This window comes from Narcine bancroftii, chromosome 4, assembly GCF_036971445.1.
Source record: "Narcine bancroftii isolate sNarBan1 chromosome 4, sNarBan1.hap1, whole genome shotgun sequence".
In the NCBI taxonomy this organism is placed as follows: Eukaryota; Metazoa; Chordata; class Chondrichthyes; order Torpediniformes; family Narcinidae; genus Narcine; species Narcine bancroftii.
The window spans coordinates 107,259,180-107,283,628 of NC_091472.1; the positions used below are offsets into that span (position 1 = coordinate 107,259,180).

General features: G+C 40.7%; 1 protein-coding gene and 1 long non-coding RNA gene across 8 annotated transcripts in view; both read right to left on the bottom strand.

Annotated features, from left to right (window-relative positions):
• Positions 1 to 24,449, bottom strand: part of ralgapa2 (Ral GTPase activating protein catalytic subunit alpha 2) — a 521,318-nt gene that overhangs the window by 489,106 nt on the left and 7,763 nt on the right. The gene's annotated exons all lie outside the window — the stretch shown is intronic.
• On the bottom strand, positions 598 to 11,372 carry LOC138759911 (uncharacterized). Its single transcript, XR_011355218.1, has 2 exons — positions 11,316 to 11,372; positions 598 to 839 (listed from the first exon to the last, which is right to left on the bottom strand). It is a non-coding gene; the product is annotated as an uncharacterized lncRNA (long non-coding RNA).

Consider the following 24,449-nt stretch of genomic DNA (forward strand, 5'->3'; position numbering starts at 1 on the left):
GGCCTGTCCACTGAAACAGCATGGACCTCCCAGTGGCTTAATTCCACACACCAATGCTACACCACTATGTCCTACAATGGCTTCATGAATTGCCAAATCAAAACCACTTGAAATAAGGAATATCTTATTCAGTCTTGGCAGACTCCAACCAGATATCATTAACATTGACTTTTCCAGTCTTCATTAACCACCTCCACTATGTCCCTCTTTTTCTATCCCTCTGTCTCCTTTCCTCCAGTTCCTTACCCACTCCCCTAAAGAGAACTACCTCTTTTAGCCCTCTGCCTTCTCATCTATCACCTCAGATTTTTACTCTTCTGCCTTCCTATTATCTCTTACCTGCACTCCTCCTCCATCTCCTTGCTCCCTCCACACCTCTCCCACCACCTTTTTATTCAGACATCTGCCTTTCATTTTTCCTATTCCCAACAAAAAGCCCAGGCCAAAGACCCTTTAAATTTAAATTAAACTTTAAATTTAGACATACAGCACGGTAACAGGCCATTTTGGCCCATGAGTTCATGCTGCTTAATTTACACCCAATTAACCTATGCCCCTGAACCAGAGCCCCGGGGAAAACACACACAGAGACGGGGAAAACATACAAACTCTTTACAGCCTGGGATTCAAACCCTGGTCTCAATCGCTGGCGCTGTAAACTGTTACTTCAACCGTGTCGCCCTTTACTTCCTGCGGATTTTGCGTGAGCTGCTGCATTTCTCAAGCAGATTTGTGTATTGCACTTGATCCCAGCATCTGCAGATGTTCTTCTTTAACTGCAATTCGGGATGTGGCAAGAAAGAAAACAACCATTCTTCACACGGACCTCCATAGCGAATCTATACAATTAATCAAAGATACAAATGCAAATCCTTGGGCAAAAGTGGCAGGAGGAATATAATTTACAAAATGTGGATTTCTTTGCAGGGAAAAAAAGTAATTATCCTGACTATTTTTGAAACTCTAGAAACAGTTAAAATGTGGTGTCCAAAGCAGCTCCTTGGCTAGAAAACAAAGTCAAAGTGCAGTAATAATGAGAAATTTGATTGAGGAGCAGAAATCTGTTTAGAGTTCCAGAATTCTGACAACCACAGAAACTACACTTGCCATACCACTTGCAATATAGATTTCAGAAACCAAGAAAAAGTGTGCTTACTTTGCAGCTTCGATTCATTGAGTGCATTTCTGGTAATGAGAACAATTTCTTGAATGGTAAGCAAATGAATGGACTTTTGCACAGTGGCACTTTTGAGATTGAGGAGCTTTTGCATTGAAATACGATTGCAAAACAAGAACCTGCTTCGTTTGGCCAAATTTTTATAAACAAATACACTATTATTGCATGATAGGAGGGAGATTGGCCATGCAGAAAAGCAGAGGATGAAGTGTTTATGCTTTCAAGCATTATTCTGAAGATCAGAGAAACGTGCTGAAACAAGGGCATTAATACTTGATGCAATCCTGTTGAGTCGCATGCCAATTATATTCATGAGTGCATGCAATTGAGAACAGTAAACTATAGCAAAGAACAATAGCATAGTAACTGTACTGACATTGCAGCAAGAATACATGAAGTGCTTCAGCAGGTTCTCAAGTGCATGAGCACCTTGGCAAATATGAAACAAAGAGGCTTGAAAGTTCACTTGTAGATGACTTAGAGAAGTCAGGTTTTCTCCAGTTAGTGCTGAAATATCCAAGGTTGAGTAAGGAAAAAGAACAAGGATTCCCAAATAGGAAACAACCATAAATGTGATATTCCATGAGGTGTAGATAACAAATTGAACCAAGTTATTTATTTCCTTTAACAGTTTGCATTGATTTTGATGAAAGGGAGCCTCTTTTACAAAATTTACACTCAACTTCAGTGTATTTACTGAAAACAACATTTGTTAACTGGTGCTCAACTCCAATTCAGATCATTTGTGTTTTATAAATCTTGGAATCATGCTACAGCTGTACAAGATGTTGGTGAGACTACACGTAATATCGTGCACAAATTTGGTGATCCAGCTATAGAAAAAAAATATAATGAAGCTTAAAAAGTGCAGAAAAGATTTGTGAGAATATTATCAGAACTACCAGGCTTGAATTACAAGGAGAGGCTGGATCGGCCAAAACTTTTCTCCCTTGAGCATAGCGGGCTTGGGGGGGGGATTATAGATTTCCCCAAAATCACAAAGGGCATAGTTAAGGTAAATAGTCACAGTCTTTTTCTCAGGGTGAAGAAATCTAAAACTAGATAGCATAGATTTAAGATCAGAGGGAAATATTTAAATAGGCCATCTTTCTCCCACAGAGGGTGGTGGGTCTATGTAGCAAGCTGCAGGAAGTGGTAGAGGCAGGTTCAATTGTGAAACTCAAAAGTTACTTCAACTGGTACGTGGATAAGAAATGTTTAGAGAGATATAGGCAAACGCAGGCAAATAGCACTAGTTTGAATAGACAGATTAGTCAGCATGGGTAAGTTGGGCAGAAGGGACTGTTTCTTTACTGTAAAACTATTTCATTGTTTATTAACTACTTGAAATGGTTCTTCAAACAGCACTTGAGTAATGCAGATGATTTTGCATTGGAAAGAATATACAATGAACACAAACATGATAAAGTTTATTTGTTGATTGAAGAAGTCGTGAAAAACTGCCTTTTTAGCAACATCTGGCAAACTATCCTTATCTCACCATTCCACACTTTCCTGTTATGCAATGCACAAGAGTTAGTGGCAATTTTCAACAAGACAATTCATCATTTATGTTTCATCCATCATTAATCTAATGGGAACTACTCAAGCATTTCCTCTGCTTCAAGGACAATAAACCACCTCAGTACAATCCTTGTGTTTGTATTTTAAGCAACTGCTTATATTTGATAGGGACCTACCAATTCAGCCACACCCTTATCCTGGTAAAAACAGAGGAACACCTTGTAAAAACTAGAGTGCTGGGTGTAGCGACTTTATTGAAGTGGCTTGGAGGCTAAATTAGGTGTTTATCCGTGACGCGTTTCCAATAATTTCTAATGCAAATTCAGTTGCATTTTCAATCCTTTATTCTTAATAACACCACATTTAAAGAGGCCTAAAGGATATTTCAACTGATAATTAAATGATTCTGAACATGGTCAATAGAAATTCTAGACCCCTAACTTGCCCTCCTTCTGATTCCAAACTGCCGACGCTGGCTGAAGAACCTCCTTTAAAATGCTACCGAAATGCTGCACGTGCTCCTTTGAACAAGCAGGCGCCTGGCTCCAACCACTAGATGCAGGCACAGAGTGAAGCACGCATGCTTATTGAAGGGCGCACTGGCTTTTGCTAAACTGCTCTCTCGATGGCACTGAGCCAACCATGCGTGAGCCGCCATGTTCCTCCGGCACTGCATGCATGCACGTGCCAGTTCCCGCACCCAGTAGACATCAAGAATTAGCACAATCTAATGATATTAGGAACACCCCCGATGTCTGCAGAGACCAACGGGATGCCACCCCTCCACAACCAAAGGTAAGCTTTTGGTTCTCACACTGCAGACAACAACTTCTTCCTATTTTCATCCTGCACGCCAAACATTTGGCTATGCTACAAAGATAAAAGAAGACGACAATTAGTTGGGTTTGAAAATCCTGTAGGACAAGAAATTATGCAAAGACCAGTCCAATACTCCAGCTGGTGAACATGGACCCAGCCTGCCCTGGGAGTGACATACCGCATTTTCGTCAATAGGGATAGAGTTACAATCAAAGAGGTGCTCAAAGCAAACCAGAAAAATACACATAAATAAATAAATGTTTGCAAAAAATTGATTGCATCTGACAGCAAACTTCCCCTTTTCCTCTTATAATTCCGGTCCACCTTTAATACCCACTGTACTTCAAATTCACAAATACACCTATATTTAACATGAATAAAATTTGGGTAGAAGGACACGACAGGGATGGCATTTTGAAGATTATTACAGACCACTATATATTTACCCGTTCTCAAAAATTACCCTTAATGGCAACTTGAAAACTATGGCCACCAATAACATACAGTGACAAAAGTCCTGGGGAGTGCTACATAGGGACAAGGATAGGAACAAACAAAATGGTAAAATGTTTAATTGGTGAAGGGCTAGTTGTGATGAGTTTAGGCAGGAAGTTGGAAAAGTACATTGAGAACAGATCTTCTCAGGGAACACCACACAAGCAACATGGAGGAAGTTTAGGGATCACTTTTGTGTGGGGTTCCAGAGACAGGGAAAAGACGGCAGCATAAGGGAAATGTGGTTGGCAAAAGATTGGAAACAGTTGATTAGGAAGAAGAAGGAAGCACGCACAAGGTTTAGGAAACATAAGACAGGAAGGGCTTGAGAATTATATGACAGCCAGGAAGGAACACAAGAAAAAAAAACTTGGGTGAGCTGGAAAGAGACACAAGTATCCCTTGGCAAGTAGAATAAACTGGTTAGAACACACTGGAAATATAAAGGAAAACTCCAAGGCATTCTATGTATATATGAAGAACAGAAGAATGGCAGTTGAAGGATAAAGGCAGCAAAATGTACCTGGAGGGAAGGGAGGTCCCCAATGAATACTTACTTCAGTGTTCACTGAGAGGACAAGCTTGTGTGCTGGAGCATGTTCAGGTCAAGAAAGAGGAATTAGTGAATCTTCTTAAGCACATTAGGAGTGTTAAGGACAGGATGAGATATACTGCAAGTTACTACAGGAAGGGAGGGAAGAGTTGTTTTGGCATTGACAATGAGTTTTGTGTCCTTCCTGGCTAAAGAAGCTTGGATAATGACATTTTTTTTTAAAAATGAGCATTTAGAGAAGTATAGTCTTCACGAGGATAGCCAGTATGGCTTTGTGAGGGTTAGGTCATGCCTCACAAGCCTAATTGAGAATTTTAAGGAAGTAACAAAAGAAATTGAAGGTAGGGTGGTCGACATGCTGCATATGAATTTTACTAAGTTAATTGACGAGGTTCTCCATGGTAGACTCATTCAGAAAATCATGAGACATGGGATCCATGGAACCTTGGTTGAGTGCTTACTTGCAGAACGCAGAGGGTAGCAATAGATGTATTCTGCCTGTAGGTTAGTGACTGGAAGAGTTCCCCAGGGATCTATTCTGGGATCCCTGCTTTTTGTGAAATTTAAAATAACCAGAAAAGAGGGATGGGTCAGTAAGATTGCAGATGGCATGAAGGTTGGGGGTGTTGTGGATAGTGCAGAAGGTTGTAGGTTACAAAAGGATAAAAGTTGGGTGGAAAAGTGGCAGATGGAGCTCAGCCCAATAAGTGTGAAATGATGCATTTTGGAGGGTTAAACTTGATGGTAGAGTACATGGATAATGGCAGGATTCTTAACAGAGTGGAACAACAGATGGATCTTGAGTTCCAAATCCAAAGATCTCTCAAGGTTGCCACATAGTTAAGAAGGATTATGGTATGGTGGCCTTCATTAGACAGGGGATTGAGTTGAAGAGTCATGAGGTAATGTGGAAGCTCTATAAAACTCTGGTTAGAACACACTAATATACATGTTAGAAAATAAAAAATATTCTGAGAAGAAAGAATACATTGGAAATATTGAGTTTAGTTCTGCTCAATATAAGGATGTACAGAAAAGGTGCAGAGATTTACCAGGATGTTGTCTGGATTGGAGAACGTATCTAATGATGCAAGGTTGTCAGAGCTAGCACTTTTCTCTTTGTAAAAAAGGATGAGAGGTGATTTAATAGAGATCTACAAGATTATGTGAGGCAAAGATAGGGTGGACAGCCAGCTCTTTTATTCTGGGGTGAGACTAGTGCAGTCCTGAGTGTACAAGGCAAGGGGAGAAAAATTTAGGGGAAAAACACCAGGGATACATTTCTTTTTTTAAAATACAGAGGGCAGTGAGTGACTGGAATGCATTTCAGGGATGGTAATGGAGGTTGGTACAGTAAGGACATTTAAAAGACACTTAGAGGGGAACATGGTTCCAAGAAAAATAGGTCATGTGTAAGGTAAGGTTTAGTTTGTTGAGTAGATTTACACAGGTCAGCACAACATCATTTGACCGAATGGCCTGTGTTGTGCAGTTACATTCTATGAAACTCAGCAGGACATGAAGCATCCATGGAAAGCAATCGACATGTTGAAAATCAGAAAGATGCCAGATTATGATGGTGGAGAGGAGAGGAGGGGAGTGGGAGGAGCACAAGCAAGCAGGTGATAGGGAATTACAGGTAATGGGGGAAGAAGAGAAAGGAGCTGAGAGATGATGGGGAGGGGGCAGAGGGATGAGAGTGATGTTCTCCAATAGGAAAAAGAAAGGGAAGGGGCTGGGGAGCTTGAGGAAGGGAATTAGAGGGATGAGGGAAAGCAAGAGAATGGCAGGTTACTGGAAATTGGAGGAATTGATGCTGTCTAGTTGGAGACTGCTGAGTTGGAATACAAGGTGTTGTTCCTCCAATTTATGTGTGACCTGACTCTTACAATACATGATGTCATGGGCAGACATGTCAGTGTAGCAATGGGGTGTAAAAATGAAGAAGCTAGTCACAGAGCTCCTTGCAGTTGCAGCAGGCAGAGCGAAGGTTCTTGATGAAGTGATCTTCCAGCTTGTGTCCAGTCTCCCTGTTGTAGATGAAGGTGCATCAGGAATACTGTATGCAGCAAGTGAGCACTGTCCTTGTTTTGTCTGGCATGAGGGAAGAGTGTGGAAGTAGAAAGCTAGATGTGCAGGAAATAGAGGAGATGCAGTCAAGGGCTGAATTAATGGCAGTGGAGGGGAAGTAGGTTTCTTGTTGGAGGAGGATATCTCAGATGGAAACCCTCCACCTGGGAGAAAATGCAGCAGAGACAGAAGAATTGTGAAAAAGGAATACATAGGTGGCAGAAATTGCAGAGAATAATATGTTGTATGCTGGCCCCTTACCCATTCCCACACCCCCTCCCATTCACAACAAGGACCGAGTTCTCCTCATTCTTACTACCCTTACAGCCTCAGAATAAAACACATCATTCTCTGCAATTTATGTGTTCCAGTCACAAGACACATCCCCTCTCTTCTCTTCTTTCCGTGGGGAATCATTCTCTCCTCCACTCCCTCAACCATTTATCACTTCCCATCAGTCTCCCACTCGGTACTTAACCCTGTGACAGTTGGATTACAACTTCTTCCTCACCACCAATTGAGGCCCCAAACAGTCCTGCCAAGTGAAAACAGACTGTGAATCTGTCACCTACAAGATGCACAGAAGCTTATAAGTACGCAACATATCATCAGTGGGTCCCAATCCTTAAAATCCCTAGCCTAAAGTAATGCGGGAGCATCTTCAACAGAATTGGAGTGATTTAAGGTGATGCCTCACAGCCAACTTCTTATGGCAAATATGGGTGGGCAATAAATGTTGGCCTTGCCAGAAACACCCAGAGTCCTAAGATTTTAAAAAAAGTGCCCAGCCTTGTCCAATAAAAGAGCTGTGCACAATTCTAGATTTAAGTAATAAGATTTAACTGGGCATGCACAACCTGTACGATGGCCCTGGAGTGGACAGTCGAGCAACTCAAATCCTTTGTCTAATTTCCACAGAGATCTTTGTCCCCATGTTCTTCTGCCAAATGATGCTACTAGATGCTTCTTTCAAGATTAACCAAGTTATTTTTGGGAATTGTTGGCAAGCCTACAAATGGGAGGTCAGATGAGACAGAATGAAAACCATGAGGTTCCAGGGACAATTGGTTTTCCAAGGCTAGATGGACCTATCCCAATACTGTGCACGATGGTTATAAAGCCATTTGGGAAGTTGGAATTTCCACTGCAGGTCATAAATTCTTCATCTGTTTCATTTGGTGAGAACATCTGTACATAACACAAGGCACATTTTGCACATCAACAGAACCTGCTTCATGGGAATGTAGAAGTACATGAAATAACTTCAGAGCTTGTGCAAGTTGTGGCTTCATGCATGTGATTATTTTGCAGAACTCCAACAGACTTTATAATAGAATAATGCAAAACATTAGATTTTTCAAGTCATCTCAAATCATCATTGAAATTTTAATGCTTGAAAAAGCAAGGATACCCTCATTTCCAACTCCAGTTTATTAATTTTTGTGCATTTATAAACACTCATGCTCTGTGTGCTAATTCATCTAGTCATAAAAAAAGCCCACAGAATAACTCTAAACCACTTCCAAACAAATGCACATAAAAGTCACATGAATTAATAGCAGTCCCGCTTCATAGCAGTGAAGCAGAAATAATTCCTTCAGGTACCCTAAACCTGCAATCACAGCAATTGCTGACAATTGACTTACTAGGTTAGATACAAATCTGTATAATCATATACAATTACTAATGACATTACAAGAAAGGCCATATTCCCAAAAGCATGAATATATATCTGCTAAATAACAAGGTTTCACACAGAAATGAAACTGTGTAATTTATAGCATTTATCATGTCACTATGTTTCAAACAATTGAACACTTCCAGCAGCTGGTTGCACACTTTAATATAATTATTAAATTTCAAGAGAAATTGTCAGGCTTAAGGACGGTTAAAATAGAAAAGATGATCTAATAAAATAAAGAACCTACTTCTAAATATTTCATTTGTGCGAACGGCTGAACAATGAAAATATTTAGCTATTTAAAAAGGCTCCAAAAGTAAACCAGGAAACTACAGGCCAGTGAGCCTAACATCAATAATAGGTAAATTATTGGAGGGTGTTCTGAGAGATAGGATATACAGGTATTTGGACAGCTAAGGGCTGATTAAGAATAATCAGCATGGCTTTGTAGGTTGTAGGTTGTGTTTAACAAATCTTGTGGATGTTGCCTACATGGACTTTAGTAAGGCCTTTGACAAGGTTCCACCTCGGAGGTTAGTTCAGAAGGTTCAGACACTAGCTGTCCATGAAGAGGTTGTAAACTGGATTCAAAATTGGCTGAATGGGAGAAGACAGAGTGATAATAGATGATTACTTCTCAGACTGGAGGCCTGTGATTAGTGGGGTGCCTCAGGGATCGGCACTGGGACCATTGTTGTTTGTTGTCTATATCAATGATCTGGATGATAATTTGATGAAATTGGATCAGCAAGTTTACTGATGACACTAAGATTGGAGGCACTGTTGTCAGCAAATAAATGAGAGTCTGCTTTTTCCACTTAAGAGTAGGAGAGATAAATACAATAGGACATGGCTTTAGGGCATAAGGGAAATGTTTGGGGGAACATTTTCTCTGAGAGTGGTGGAATAATATTTTGCACAGACTAGAAGGGTCAATGGCCTGTTTCTATGCTGTAGTGTTCTGTGATTCTGTGGGTACAAAGGCAGTGTACATTTGCAATCACAGAAAGAAAACAGAAAACAAATCTTCCCTGCATATTAAATGTAATGCCTGTCCCGCATCGGACTTGTCAGCCACAAACGAGCCTGCAGCTGACGTGGACTTTTACCCCCTCCATAAATCTTCGTCTGCGAAGCCAAGCCAAAGAAAAAATGTAAACAAGTTCTAAGACTCATCTCTTAACAAAATAACATCAATTTCTGTTTCTTAGAAATCAGTTTCTACTGCAAATTTGTATTGAGCAGCAAGACCATGTATTTTTTATATAAAGTACATGTCACAAAAAAAATTGGAAATAAAAAAAAACTCAAGTCACGGAACATCTGTGCAGAGCGAAACAGTGTCTACATTTCAGATCATAGACCCTTCACCAGAAGTGGAAATATTTTATGTTGCAGAGGGAGAGAGAGTGCAGAGAGAATATCTGTGAAAGATAAATACTGAAGAAATCAGGTAAAAATCATTTTCAAATAGAAAGTTAGTGAAAAAAAGAAAATAACAATTGAAATAGAAAGACACTGCCACATTGACAGAGGGTAAACAATACGGTTACTGGAAATTATCTCTAGATTTGCAACAGAAGTTGAGGTGTTGTCTTCAACTTTTTGGAGGCACTGTTGGAAAAATACAGGTGACTGAAGACAGGGAATGAAACACTGAATGCAACACATTAAATTGGAAGGTGTACAAGTAAATTGATCTTTCGTTTGCATACTGACCATGAAAGGGCAGGTTTTGCATCTCCTGCATTGAGAAATATGCCAGGAGGAAGAAAGTGGTTGATGGAAAAGGAAGAGCAGAATGGCAAGTTCTTTTGTGGGTTTTTTAAAAAATCTGAATTTGTAGTTTGGAGGGCAAAAGGTAATGACAAGGGAAACATTTTTCTTGTTCAGGCTGGTAGGAATGGTTTGAGAGAACAAGTGCAAGAAATATCAGATATTTCAGTCACGCTATTCTAGCATTTCAGTACCATTTCTTGAACCAATATAGAAATTTTACCATAAAGTAAATGTTCATTTGTCCCCTTTACATCAATTTTGATGATGTTAACAATAGGGTCAACCAAAAAAAAACCCCAAAATGTTTATAATTCTCACATCAGGCAACAATTATGGAATGCTTTAGGCTGATAAGCTTCTATTAGAGCTGAGAAAGGAAGATGGTAGAGCAAGCTCCAGGAGATTGGCAAGGACTTGATTTGATTTTCATAAGTAATGTATCCAAAAAAAAATCAAGGCATTAAAATTGATTATTTCTCACTAGTTCAGATGTCATAAATTTGAAACATCAATGCTTCTGCCCTCCAAATGATGCTGTCCAATGAGAATATTTCCAGCATTTTACATTTTTATTTCTGATTCCCAACAATTAGTATTTTGTATCTGCATACTGAACTTTAAATAACAAGCTTTCTGATTCAGCACATCTTTACCTTTGCATTCACCCTATGGAGTTGCATAATAATGTGTTTGATTTGAAAGACCTGCAAAGATTCAATTCTCAGGTTTATTTTTGCAAAAGTGCAAAAATAAAACATTTACAAGTGAATATTTATTTCAAGCGGTTGCCAAGTAAACACCATAGAAATAGATAGCCCCACAGCACCAAACCTGGCCCTTTGGCCATCCAGTCTGTACCAACCTATTATTCCGCCTCATCCCAATGACCTCCACTTGGACCTTAGTTCTCCATACTCCCTCCATGTACTAATCTAAATTTTTCTTAAATGTCAAAATTGAGCCTACATTCACTACTTCAACAGGCAACTCATTCCACACTCTCACCATTCTCTGCGCAGTTCTCCTTAATGTCCCCTATAAATATTTCTTTCACCCTTAACCCACATCCTCCAGATCTTAATTCACTGAACCTCAGTGGAAAAAGCTTGCTTGCATTTACTCTATCAATACCCTTCATAATTTTGTACACTGTCAAATTTCTATCAAACCTCCCCTCATTCTTCTACGCTGCAGGAAATGAAAGAAAATATCCTAACCTGTTTAATCTTTGCCTGTAACTTGTTTCCTCAAGTCCTGGCAACATCACTGTAAATCTCCTCTGCACTCTTTCAAGCATCTTTTGTCTAGTTATGTCACAATACTCCAAACTTGACCTCACTAATGTTTCACTAAACTTTACCATAACACCTCAACCCCTACACTAAATACTTTGATATGCCAAAAGCTCGACCAGTGATACAAGTTTCAAGAAATTATGTATCTATATTCCCAGATCCCTCTGTCCTACTGCACTCCTAGTGCCTTGCCTTCTCATGCATATTCTACCTTGGTTAGTCCTCCCAAAATGCAACACCTCACACTTGTCCACATTAAATTCCATCTGCCATTTTGAAGTTCATTTCTCCATCATCTCCACCCCGTTACAAGTTTTGAAAGCCTTCCTCATTCTCCAATACACCTCCATTCTTTGTGTGATTGGCAAAGTTGCTGATCCTATTTACCACATCATCCAGATAGATGACAAATAACAATGGACCTAGAACGAATCACTGAGGCACACTACTAGTTACAGGTCTCCAGTCAGAAAGGCAATGGTCTACTACCACTCTCCAACTTCTCTTGCAAAGCCAATGTTTACTACCGCATGCTGAGCGACTGAACTTTCTTGACCAATCTCCCATGCAGGACCTTGTCCTTTTTCAGTATTTTTATTGTAATTAAAATTGAAGTTCCACGTCGAAAAATACTGAATGCATAGGAATACATATTGAAAGTCAAAAAGTAGTACATTACACTTAAATTAGACCATTTCATCCATTTAATTTCAAAATTAAACAAATATTATAATATTATATAAAGATCTAAACCCACTACCAAAAACAAAGCTGTTTGGCAAGGAGAAGAAAAAAATCCCTTATCAAAATGATAAATGACCTCATTAGTCAACACTTTTGAATTCATATCAAATCAGAGATTCTGAAAATAATTCAAAAAGGGTCCCCACAGTATTTGAAAATTTAACTTTAAATCAGATATTGAGCATTTAATCTTCTCTAAATTTAAACACATCATGTAGCAATGTCCTTCCTTCTGAGCCACACTGATGCCTAGCCACAAGTAAAAGCTAACAGATACAAATCAGATACTGTTAATTTAAAAAGTACAGAAAAAAATTGAAATATTTCATTATGGGGGGAGTAGAATTCAGTTCTACTGTTCAGCAGCAGCAGCTGGAACAAGACAAGCTGGCAAGTTTGTGAGTTCTGAGTTCAGCCTATTCAAAGCCCTTGTGGTTCATGCAAGAGGGGAGGACAGGCTGTCTAATGTTTCACTTGGAATAAGCGAAACAAAAAGGAACTCTGTGGTGACCTGAAAGAAAGGTCATCATCTGGAGAACCTTGACGGGAAAAGTTTTGTCAGCAAGACGCTGAAGTGACTGATGGAAGTACATCAGTTGTGGATGTCCTGGAACAACAAATATCTCTCTCTGAAAACAGACAAGAACCTTCCTGAGCGGTAACCATTTACCTTTCAAGCACCAAAGCCTGGTGAACTTTATAAATGTTAAATTCTGTGCACAGTATAAGAATTGCCTGCAACAAGGGAACTTGGAGGAATGAGAAGTGAGATTGGACTGTGAATCAAAGAACTTTTCTGAATTTACACACACATTACATACACGTGTATTTAGAATTAGATGGGGGTAAAGTTAGGTTAGTTAAGTCAATCGTTACAAGTTTAAGTGTGATTCTGTTTTCATGTTTAAAGATAATTAAAAGCAACGTTTGTTTAAGTAACCATTTGTCTTGGTGAATTTCTATTGGTGCTGAGTTTTGGGGTCCTCTGGGCCAGTCACAAATTTTTCTTGGATTTTTAAAAAAATACTCTTCAAGCACCTCATTTACTCCCTGTTGCCAATGCCTTTCCTCTTTTTAAACAAATAATACAGCAAAGAAGTTCCCATATCCGTTGGCAAAAGCCAGCTGCCCAAACTCATCACTTACATCATCCCCTACATATCTGCTCCTATGTCTTATAGTCTTATTTGCCCTCTTTTGGATACACACAACCAAATGATCTCACAAGTCCAATCCAGGTGACAGGGTAGCTTCAGGAGGCAATTAAGGCTTCAGATAGCATGGAGAGAGACAAATTTTTACTTAATAATTTGTGGGATTTGGATGCTACCTGCAAACTAAGAATACATTCTTAATTGCCCAGAAAAGGAAGAGTGTATAGCATCCAAACAGCAAGTTTTTAATCCAATATCCACCCGGCTTTTGAGGGTCCCTGTATGACCCTATCCTTTTCCATGATAATGAAATTATGAAATCAGTGATGAAAAGCAGTGGCCATGTCCAGAATTAACTGAAACTAAGTAACGACCTGGACCCACTGCCATCATTGCTCCACAGTGGATGCAATTTCATTGGCCCTCCACTTAGCAGTGGATCACCTAGACAACAGCAACATGTAGATCAGGCTGCTTTTCATCTACAGCTCAAGTTTCAATACCATTATACCCCGAGTATGATTACAAAATCTAGGCCTCCGCAACTGGATCCTTGACTTCCTCATCCAAAGACCAGTCAGTACATATCAGAAACAATGGCTCCTCTTCACTGATAATTCACATGGGCACACTTTAAGGATGCATGCTTAGCCCACTGCTCTACACTCCTGACTGTGCAACTAGGCTCAATTCAAATGTCATCTACAAATTTACCAATGACACTACTGACTTTGGCAAAATCACGGATAGCAATGAGGGAGCCTGCAGGAGTGAGATAGATCAGCTGGTTGAGTGGTGTCAAAACAATTTTGCACACAACTTGAGCAAACTTAAAAAAATGATTGTGAAAGTATTTGATCGATTGGAATGGGATTTTTTTTTTAATTTGAGACACTTAATGCTTTTGGGATTCCAAGTACTTTTTTTAATAAACTGGTAAAGGCATTGTATGAACAACCAAAAGCAAAAGTGATTACGAATAATTAAATCTTACAACCCTTTTTGCTTGAAAGATTTTCTAGACAAGGTTGTCCATTATCACCCTTTTTGTTTGCATTAGCAATTGAACCATTGGCAGAAGTAATTAGAACTGATAATGAAATTAAAAGATTTGAAGTAGGTAATAAAGAACATAAAATTAGTTTATTCGCTGATGTTATAGTATATTTAACGAGACCAGAAATATCTTTAAAAGTGTATGGCTTAGTATTGGGTTATAAAGTGAATGTTGACAAAAGTGAAGTAATACTTATGGTGGACATGGATTACTCTCAATGTAAAAGATTGACAAAATTTAAATGGCAAAATGAAGCAATATTTAGGAATTAAAATTAGTAGAAATACAAGTAATTTGTTTAAACTAAATTATTTGCCATTGATAAAAAATTGGAAGAGGATTTGAAAAGATGGAAAGATTTACCAATAATGTTAATAGGATGAATGAATTGTATTAAAATGAATATTTATCCAAGGATACAATATTTGTTTCAATCACTACCCATTCAAGTACCAAAATTCTTCTTTCGAACTTGAAAATAATATGTGATATTTCTTTGGAAAGGTAAGATGTCAAGAATTGGTTTATAAAAATTAATGTGCAAATTTGATCAGGGTGGAAAAAGACTACCAAATCTTAAGAATTATGTTCTCCCCTTAGCTGTGCGGGTTTCCTCTGGGTGTTCTGGTTCCCTCCCACTGTTCAAAGTGTACCATGAATTGTAGGTCGATTGGGTGTAACTGGGCAGCATGGGCTCGTGGGCCAACAGGGCCTGTACCACGCTCCATATTAAAATTAAGATAATGGGACAGGTTCTGAACAACCCAATCCTTGGTTTGATGGAAATGGGACATCGTTACCTACTTACAATAGCTGCTCATGACTAAGATATCGCCCTCCCTCTGGAAAGATTCATAATTTCACAGAACTTCTTGGCTTTGCCAGCAACAAGACTGTGAATCTTTCCCAATGAGGAAGGTAAATAAAACAGGTTTTGCTTTTATTTGACAACCTTAGAGTCAATTCCTCAACAATTATTTACATGGGTTTAAAGGAAATTTACATATTTTATCCTTAATTGCCCACATTAACACTTTTATCAAATGCAATTAAAAAGCACCAGAGGCAAGTGGGAAATTGCTAGAATCATATTGGAAGCATCAGGTTCAGTTAAAGCATCTGATCATTTTATACAAGTGATAATCATTCAGATTGAAAGGTGAATGCGACACCATTGTTAACAACCAAGTATCCGGACTGAAGATAGTCGAGGGATGGTGGAAAAAGATTTAAGAATAATGCAGTGACGAGACTGGAGAAAAAGACTTTTGCAAGATAAAAAGGGAAAATACGAAAGATTAATTCTGAAAATTATATCTGTACAAGGTGGAAGCCAGAAACCAGAAATGATTCAAGGTTCAATTTATTGTCATTGTAATAGAACAGTCCTACATGAAATTCCCTTTTGTCTGCTGCAAGGAAGACAGATTCGCCACCAGCAGAAATTACCTAGGCACCTCCTGCATTTCTTACAGTCAGAGAAAGAGAAGCAAGAGAGTCCCCCCAGAGTCACCAAGTGTCTGTCAATTCACCTCCAGCACTTCCGCAGTCCAAACCATTTGCAACCCAAGCTCCGCAGCCGAACCTTTCACTCTTCGGCACCCTCAGCATCTCCTCACATCCGGGTTCCAATACCTGGTACCCCTCCGGCCAGGTTGAGCCAGACTCCAGCAGTCGCACTCTTCCATCTCCGTGGTCACAGTCCCATGGGTCATATCTTCTTCCTCTGCTTCTACTTCTCAGACTGGGGTTGTTCTTCCCATTTTCTGGTGCCCTGCTGCAATCCCTCTGCTTTCCCCAAAGTCTCTAGGTCACAGCTGGTGCTGATTAACAGGCACCGCCATCTTGTGCGCAGACGCCAAGGTCAAGGGATCTCAAATAAAAACCACAATTGGGTAGCACGGGCTTGTGGAATGAAGGGGCCGGTTACTGTGCTGATTGTCTAAATTAAAACATTTTAATAAGCTGATGGAAGATGCTGTTTGCCAGAAGGATTAAAATAAATACTAAGGGACTGACCATTTTAGAACAAGAATTACATAAATAAGAACAGTGTTCCATTTGAGAATATGGTTGCCTGTGCAACTGATGGTGCCACTTCAATGGTTGGATGATACAAACTGTTCATCACACACCTGAAAAAATGTTATACCTTCAGCCTTTACTGTTCATTGCTTCAGTCATAGGGAGCACTTGTTGGTTTCAAAACATAGGAGGATACTTCAATGTTTTGCATGCAATTGTCAAAGACTGTAAACTTTATAAAATCACATCTCATTCAAGACAGACTATTCTGAAGAAAATGATGAACGTTTCCAAACACTGATGACTGTTCAAAGGAAATGGTCTTCATTATTTAGTTGCACTCTGGGACACTATTGTTTCCTTTTGTCATATAACAAGCATGGAGAAAAATTCGTTGCTACAAAGGTGAACATATTTTATCTGGCAGATATCTTTGACAAACTTAATTTATTGAGCAAGACCTTACAGGGTATACAAAATAACCTCATTTATAATAATGAGGGAACCATTGTTTCTTTCCTTAAAAAGCTTTAACCTATTGGAACAATATCAGACATTGGGAATTTCTACAATTTCCAAATCTGAACACAAACACAGATGAACCGAATGATAATGACATTACTGTTTATGTGAAACGCCTGAAGCAAAAACACATCTGTGGGAAAGATTTATTGACCTGTTAAAACTCAATATCCATATTAGACATTAGATCCATCTGAGGAACAACCCACCAATGTTGACACAGATATTCAAGAGAGGTGGATTGACCTTTAGAGTTATAAAACCGCATGCGGCAAATTCAATCAATTTTTTTAAAATTGCTTTTAGCCAAATCATTCTTGCCCTATGGGAAAAGGGCAAAATATTTTTCATTGCCTTTCCCTCAACATACTTAGTTGAATGTGGATTCAGCAATGTGGTTTCCTTGACAAAGTCCAGGAAGAGACTGAAGATCACAAGAGGTGACCTTCGGCTATCACAACCTAATTTGAAGCCCAACATCAAAAAAATTTGCCCAAAGGAGCATCAAGCATCTCACTAAAATTTTAATTTGATAAGAATTATTTTTTTTTTTAAAGTTCTTTTTATTAAGTTTTCATGCTTTAAGTTCCCTAATGACTCATTCTTCTCATATCATTGCACTCCAAGGATCTTTAGTAAAAAGAATGATTTCCTATTTGTCTGTTTGTTCTGGAGTCACAAGTCCCAGTTGTTATGCTCAGAGTAAAAGCCTGGTTTTCTTTTCACCTCACGCAAAACAATAAATGGAAAAATAAACAGCAAAAGGAAGATGTAGAGGATAAATACATTGGACACATCAAAGGATGGTCCAATTTTAAGAAGCGAAGAGCATCAAATTCACACGAATGGATCAAGTGGTCAGTTTTGGCTCGATTAGGATCACTCAGCTCAAGCATTCATTACAGCTGAAACCCATAATCAAGAATGCCAAAGCTGAAATGGTGTCAAACACCCTTGACGTCAAGGCAAGTATGACATCAAGTATCATTATTAAAATAATTTAAATCAGGAGAAAAACATTTGACTAGTTACACTCACACCAAAGACACAATGGAATATTGTTGGAGTTCAACTATCATAGACCAGGACATCACTGTAAGAGGTGAACAGGGCTACTTGACTCAGTGATTTTCACTTCCTTCACCAATAACCAGTAAATCATAGGATGAGATAGAAACGTTGACTGATGCTTGCACACTGCTCGACTTTTTCCACTGCTTCTCCAGTAACAACAGTCATACATCAGAAGTCAAAGGAAATATTCAATTTTGAATTGAGCAAATGGAAAGTAGCATTCATGTCAGACAAGTACTAAGCAACAAGCATTTTCAAAGAGAAGCAACAACCATTCACAATTGACGTTTGCATTATAAATCCTTAAATCCACCTCGAAACACAAAAACTTACTTGAGATAATGACAAACACCAGCTGCAAACACCCCCCCCCCCCACCCCACCATCACAAAATTCTAATACTCTGTCCTTGTCAATGGAAATTTCTAAACTATATTGTCGTTCTTTGAAAGTAGTTACGTGTTTTTTCCTAACACTCAAAAATAGAAATTTAGAATTTTCTTCTTCAAAGAGCAACCGATCCAAATTTTGTTAATTAGTAACTCCGATTTTTTTTAAAAGAAAACAAAGATATTATAATTGGATATCTGTAATTCAGTCACAGATCACCATAATCTCATTGAATGATGAAAAGGGCTCATTATATAGAAGCAAATTTCAATTTTCTACTGTGGTGTGAAGAATTGCTGCCCAACTTTACACTCCAAAGATCTGTTCTAATGTTAGGATTTATGCTCCTGCTTCAGCGCATCAACTTGTACAATCATTTGTATTCATTCTCACATACCTTTAAAATATTTGATCAAATCTTCCCACTTGACAAATTTCAGGGAATATAAACTTGGTTGGTATAATTCCTTATTTAAAATATACCTTGAACTCCATCCAAAAACTGCTTATTGTTACAAAAATGTGATGCCTAAAACTGTTCAAGAATTTTAAAAAAACATTGGAAATATTAAACAAGTATTGCAAAACCCTTGGAAATATCAGTGGTGACAGATTTACTGTTTCAGGTTTAAAGACCCTTCATCAGAATGTGGCTTAATTCTTTGAACAGCTTCAAAGCAACTTCAAATGTCTTGTATTTCCATCCTCAAGAAACAACGACCTGTAGCATGCACACTGCATGATGTGTAGACTAAAACCCACACATACACACAATTAAGTCAAGGTCAAAGAACGACTTATTGTATTGTCAGTTTTATTTATATTCACTCCCTGCTTCTGATGATGAGTGATTTCATTGCAGTGCCAGCCTCTGACTGGCCAGCATTCCAGCTGTGCGGGAAATCACCAAGGACGATGGCCGTTGGTCTCTGCAGGGCCCTTGCAATTACTGCATTAGCAGACAATTTTGTGAGCTGGTCAGGACTCAGTTTGCGGGCCGCTACATGACCCCACCACCCCACCCCCCGAACCAGCGATCAGAGTGCTCGCTGCCACTTTAAGCGGCCAACCTCTACGTCATGGGGGCTGTGTCTCAACTGGCTGGCTCATGTCTATATGGTCCTGAAATGTCCAATACACACGTTACTCATTATGCATGATGACTTTATACGGCCCCTCATATTGGAGAGGAGCCCATTGTGCGCCACTTCGCACAAAAACATATTCGCAAGTGTACAAGTCCTCGGGGATGAAAGATTTGGGCTGGCCATGCAGCGGGAGGATGTGGAAGGGCTAGGTATCCAGTTTTTCCCTCAGCTGTTTTTCCCTCAGCTGTTTCAGTCCAACCAGCCTCCAAGAACTCCCCCAGGATTATCAAGGGTGTGTCGTAGACCATTTCTGCTGCAGAGACATTGAAGCCCTATTTCGGCAAGGTGTGCATCCCCAGAAGGACCCAAGGAAGTTCATCTGCCCAGTTGGGGCCCTTGAGCCGGGCCATCAGGGCTGATTTTAAGTGTCTATGTAATTGCTCTACCAACTCATTGGCCTGCAGATGATATTCCATGGCATGGTGGAGTTGAGTTCCAGCAGTTTGGCTAGTGCTGCCCAGAGCCCTGAGGTAAAAAAACTACACTCCCGTCAGAGGCAAGATGTTCCGGGACTCTGAACCTGGACATCCAGATGTTGATTAGTGGCCCTAGGTCAGGTCTCCATGGTCGTGTCAGATATAGGGACTGCCTCTGACCACCTCGTGGAGTGTTCAACCATAGTGAGGAGGTATTTCACCCCATGGGAAACCGGTGTCAATGTCAATGTGGATGTGGCTGAATCTACACCACACTGGCTGGGGAGTTGCATTAGTGTGAGTTTGCACCTTGAATGCCTGGCAGAGCTTGGCCCATTGACTGACCTGTTTGCATTGTCCATGCCAGATGAACCTGGTGGCCACCATCTTTACTGTAGTTCTGACGGCCGGATGCACCAGATATGGGGCACGGAGCATCTGTCCAGTGTGGTGGCCTCATTGAGACCTCCACCCTCCTGCTGCAAAGTGGGGGGAGTGGGGGTGGTGGCCCAGGGACTGTCCAACTGCTGCAGTACCCCCAACTCCTCCATTTTCTTAAATCCCTCTTTGGTGAGGGCAAGTTTTTCGGTGGGGGAAGGTGGTGCACCCTGGCATAGAGCGGGGACCCCCCCCCCTGCAGTGAGGATGTGGTGCCTTATCCCATGTTTCAGTTCTGTGGAGGAGAATTTTGGCGCCACAATTGCAGGGAACTCCACCAGAATGGGTGTGTATGTGTCATCGGACAGCATGACAGAGTCAAGGTGGAGGCCAGTAGTTTGGCTTCCCTCCCAGGGGAATGGTCTGAAAAGTTCTGGCGTGCATCAAACACCGCCCTTTTAAATCTACAAGCAGGCAGTAGGCGCACAGGAAATCTGCTCCCAGGAATAGTTGTGCCACTGCTATGATAATGGAAGTCCATTTAAATTGGTGGCCAACAAATCATAGGGGCATGGTGCGGGTGCCACAGTTCTTATAGAGGTTCTGTTCACTGCCCTCAGTGCTGGGCCTGGCTTAGCATTCTGGGAGTTGTAGGCCTTGATTTGGTGGGGGAGGGGGGGAAGGGGGTGGATGACAATTATTTCAACACCAGGATCCACGAGGAACCACACATGGAGGGGGCTGTCACATTGGCCAACTGCTGCAGCCATTAATGATGGTCTGCCATGTTGATTCCCAGAAATGCACAGGGTGGGCAACCTCGATGGGCCTCCGCACTCCATTGTTGATGATAACACCAATATGGCTGGGTGGGGGGTGTCTCACTTGCCTCTCCGTCTGCTGTGGCTTTGTTGCCAGCTGGGGTGGGGGGTTGGTGATCTGTTCCACCAAGGCACCATTTTCTTTCTTCGCTCTCCAGAGCACGTCCACCTGGCCTGCAACTTTCCTCGGGTTGCTGAAGTCCTTGTTGGCGAGCAAGAGTTGGATATCCTTGGGCAGCAGCTCCAGGAAAATCTGCTTGATGAGCAGGCAAGGCCTTTGCCCCTCGGCGAGATCAAGTATCTCGCTCATGAGGGCAGATGGGATTCTGTCCCCCAAACCATCCATGTGCAGAAAATGGGCGGTGCACTCATGCTGTGATAGCCCAAAAGTGGGGGTTAGAAGCTTTTTGAGGGCATTGTATTTGCCTTGCTCTGGAGGCTGAAGTAGGAAATCAACAACCCTTGCTGCAGTATCCTGGTCAAGCCAGCTCACTACATAGTAGTAGCAGCAGATGTCGTCGTCAGCGATCTGTCAAAGGTGGAACCACACAGAATGTTGGCAGCTTTAGTAAGATCACATGGAGAGGTGTTTGGTCCATCATCTTCAGGTCCAACTGCCATTTGCACCTGTCAGGATTCCACCAATGTAGCATGCGTGCTACGCGAAGTGTGGAGCAAAAACGACATACACATAGTTGAGTTGAGATCAAAGAATGACTTATTGTACTACCAGCTCTGTTTATATTCACTCCCTACCTCTGATGACAGGAGAGAAGTCATCACAGGGCCAGCCTCTGACTGACTGGCATTCCCACCGTTGCCCACTGTGCAAGAGGTCACGAGGGACAACAGCCATTGGTCCCTGGTGGGTCCTCGTGATCACATTTGCCAGCCATTTTGTAAGCTGTGTCGCGACTCAGTTCGCGGGTTGCTACAGACCAATATTTCATTAGCATTTTTGTTTGCTTGCTATAAACCATCCACATTATTTTCATGGTCTTCTAATATGCATGGATCCCAAGTTTCTTTGGACTTCAAATGCCTATGAATTTTCACCATTTAGAATTACTGAGTTCTATCCTTTTCAGTTCTAAAATGGTTATCTTTGCTTTCAATTAAACCCATTTACCATAGCCTTCCCCATTCATCAGTCAAAGAGCCAAGAAAAAAAAATCCTATGTGGCTGTCACTTTTCAAATAGTGAAGACCTTTCAATATACACTCAATAATAGCATAGCAGCCCACCGGCTCAGGAGATTCTGAGTGATGTATGATGTCACAATGCGACGTCAAAAGTTGCGTGTGACTGTTTGAGTAACAACTTTTACTGAACTTTGACTTGACTACATCTGATCATTTTCTCATTCTTCATTTTGCACTGAGACACAGTTGGATTTAGTACTGCGTCACTCCCAAAGGCCCAGGCTCCACGAGTACCGGCGACAAAGGTGCACGTTCCTCCGGACAAGCACGACTCCGTGACAACCACCTGGTGTTTTTACCATCAACACTGGGTTCTGGATCTCTCCACTGCCAACCCCCTTGCACTTTTCTGGGAAAATGCCAAGGCCAGTCGTCACTAATGGCTACGGCCACCATAACAGCCTCCTTTATGTCTGGGATGAACACTCTCAGCACAAATTTCTAGTCAGCATGGGTATGAAGGTTAAGGTCCTTCCTCCTTCTGGTTTTGACACCTGAACCATGAGCGTGGGTCCAGCACTCACTGCAGTGAATAACAGTTTGATATGTACATATGGCACATGGATTCATCAACAGATTCAGATGCCAGAACTTTGACTTCTGCCTGAATTTCTCGGTTTGGCTGACCCACACATGTCACCTCTGACAGAGGCCCACAGATTACCTCTGCACTCTAGGTCGTTTTGTCGAGACAGCTGGGAATGCAGCTCTACCACATGATAGCCTACCACCCACAGTCAAATAGCCTGACGAGCGGTTCCATAGGCACATGAAGGCTGTACTGATGGCCCGCCTCCAGGAACCTGATTGGGCAGACGAGCTGCCCTCGATTCTCCTGGGAATAAGAACGGTGCCCAAGGAGGATCTCAACTCCTCAATCGGCAGAGTTAGTTTATGAAGCCCCACTCATTGTACCTGGGGAGTTTGTGCTTGCAGCACACATACTGGAGGGGTCACCAACTGAAGTCTTAGGCAGACTGCCTGAGCTGCTTAGAAAATTGGTGCCAGTTCCCACATCAAGGCAATGGAACAACAACAACCTTCATCTCAAAGGAACTCCGGGACTGTGAGTTTGTGTTTGTGCCTTTAGAGTGCTATGAAACAATTGTACAACTTGTATACTGGACATTCCGGGGCATCCAAAGACATTTATGATTGACTGACTAAAGCCCACTCATCTCGACCTTGATTGGCCCTTGTCATGACCTCTGATGCGAAGGCACAAATGACCACCCAAGAGCGGTGGACAGTAATGGAACTAGAGGTTTAGTCTCCTATTGCTGGTTCTTTGGTGGGGGGGGGGGAGGTGGGTAGCAGCTCAGGAGGTTCTGAGTGATGTCATAATGGGATGAAGTCATTTGAAATGTGTGGGATTTTCAAAAGCTACATGCAACTGAGTAAACAACTTTTAATGAACCAACTCAACTACATCTGATCATTTTCTCGTTCTTCATTTTGCACTGCGACACAGTTGCTACATTAAATTAGATTTTTAATTTAGAAATACAAAACAGTATCAGGCCCTTTTGGCAAGCTTGATAATCATCAGTTTTTGCATCACTCCTGGACAGGACAGAGAGGTTTAAATAGATTTATTGAAATTTTGTTCAATTTGCAACAAATTCTGCAGGGACAGAACAACCTGTGGTATCCACAGGTTATACCTTGTGCTTCATAGCAGATAATCAAAAAATATACAAATCAAATGACAAAGCTTGTGCTAGAAGAGGGATTTCAAAGAGAATTTGCTGAAAGAGAAGTGGAAGCAAATTTACAGTACAAGAGACAAGGCTACTGAAGACATACCCTCAAATAGTGGAGATCTCGGAATACACAGGTCTAGTTTTTTTGCTTTTTTAAAAAAAAAAAATTTTTGTTCATCTTCCTTTCATCTCGAATTTCATGTCATCCATCAAAAGTTAATCTGGCACAGCTTTCCCCATTTCCTACCACCTTTTGAAGTCAAAATAGTTTACTCAGTTAGCTAATAAAAGTAGAAACTAACACATTTTCTTATCTCAATCAAGCCAATTCTTCTACTGCTTCCATGAGGTTACCTATTCTGCCATTTAACCTCATTCCATGTCCTCTAATTTTGCAAATTATTAAAGATCTGATCATGGA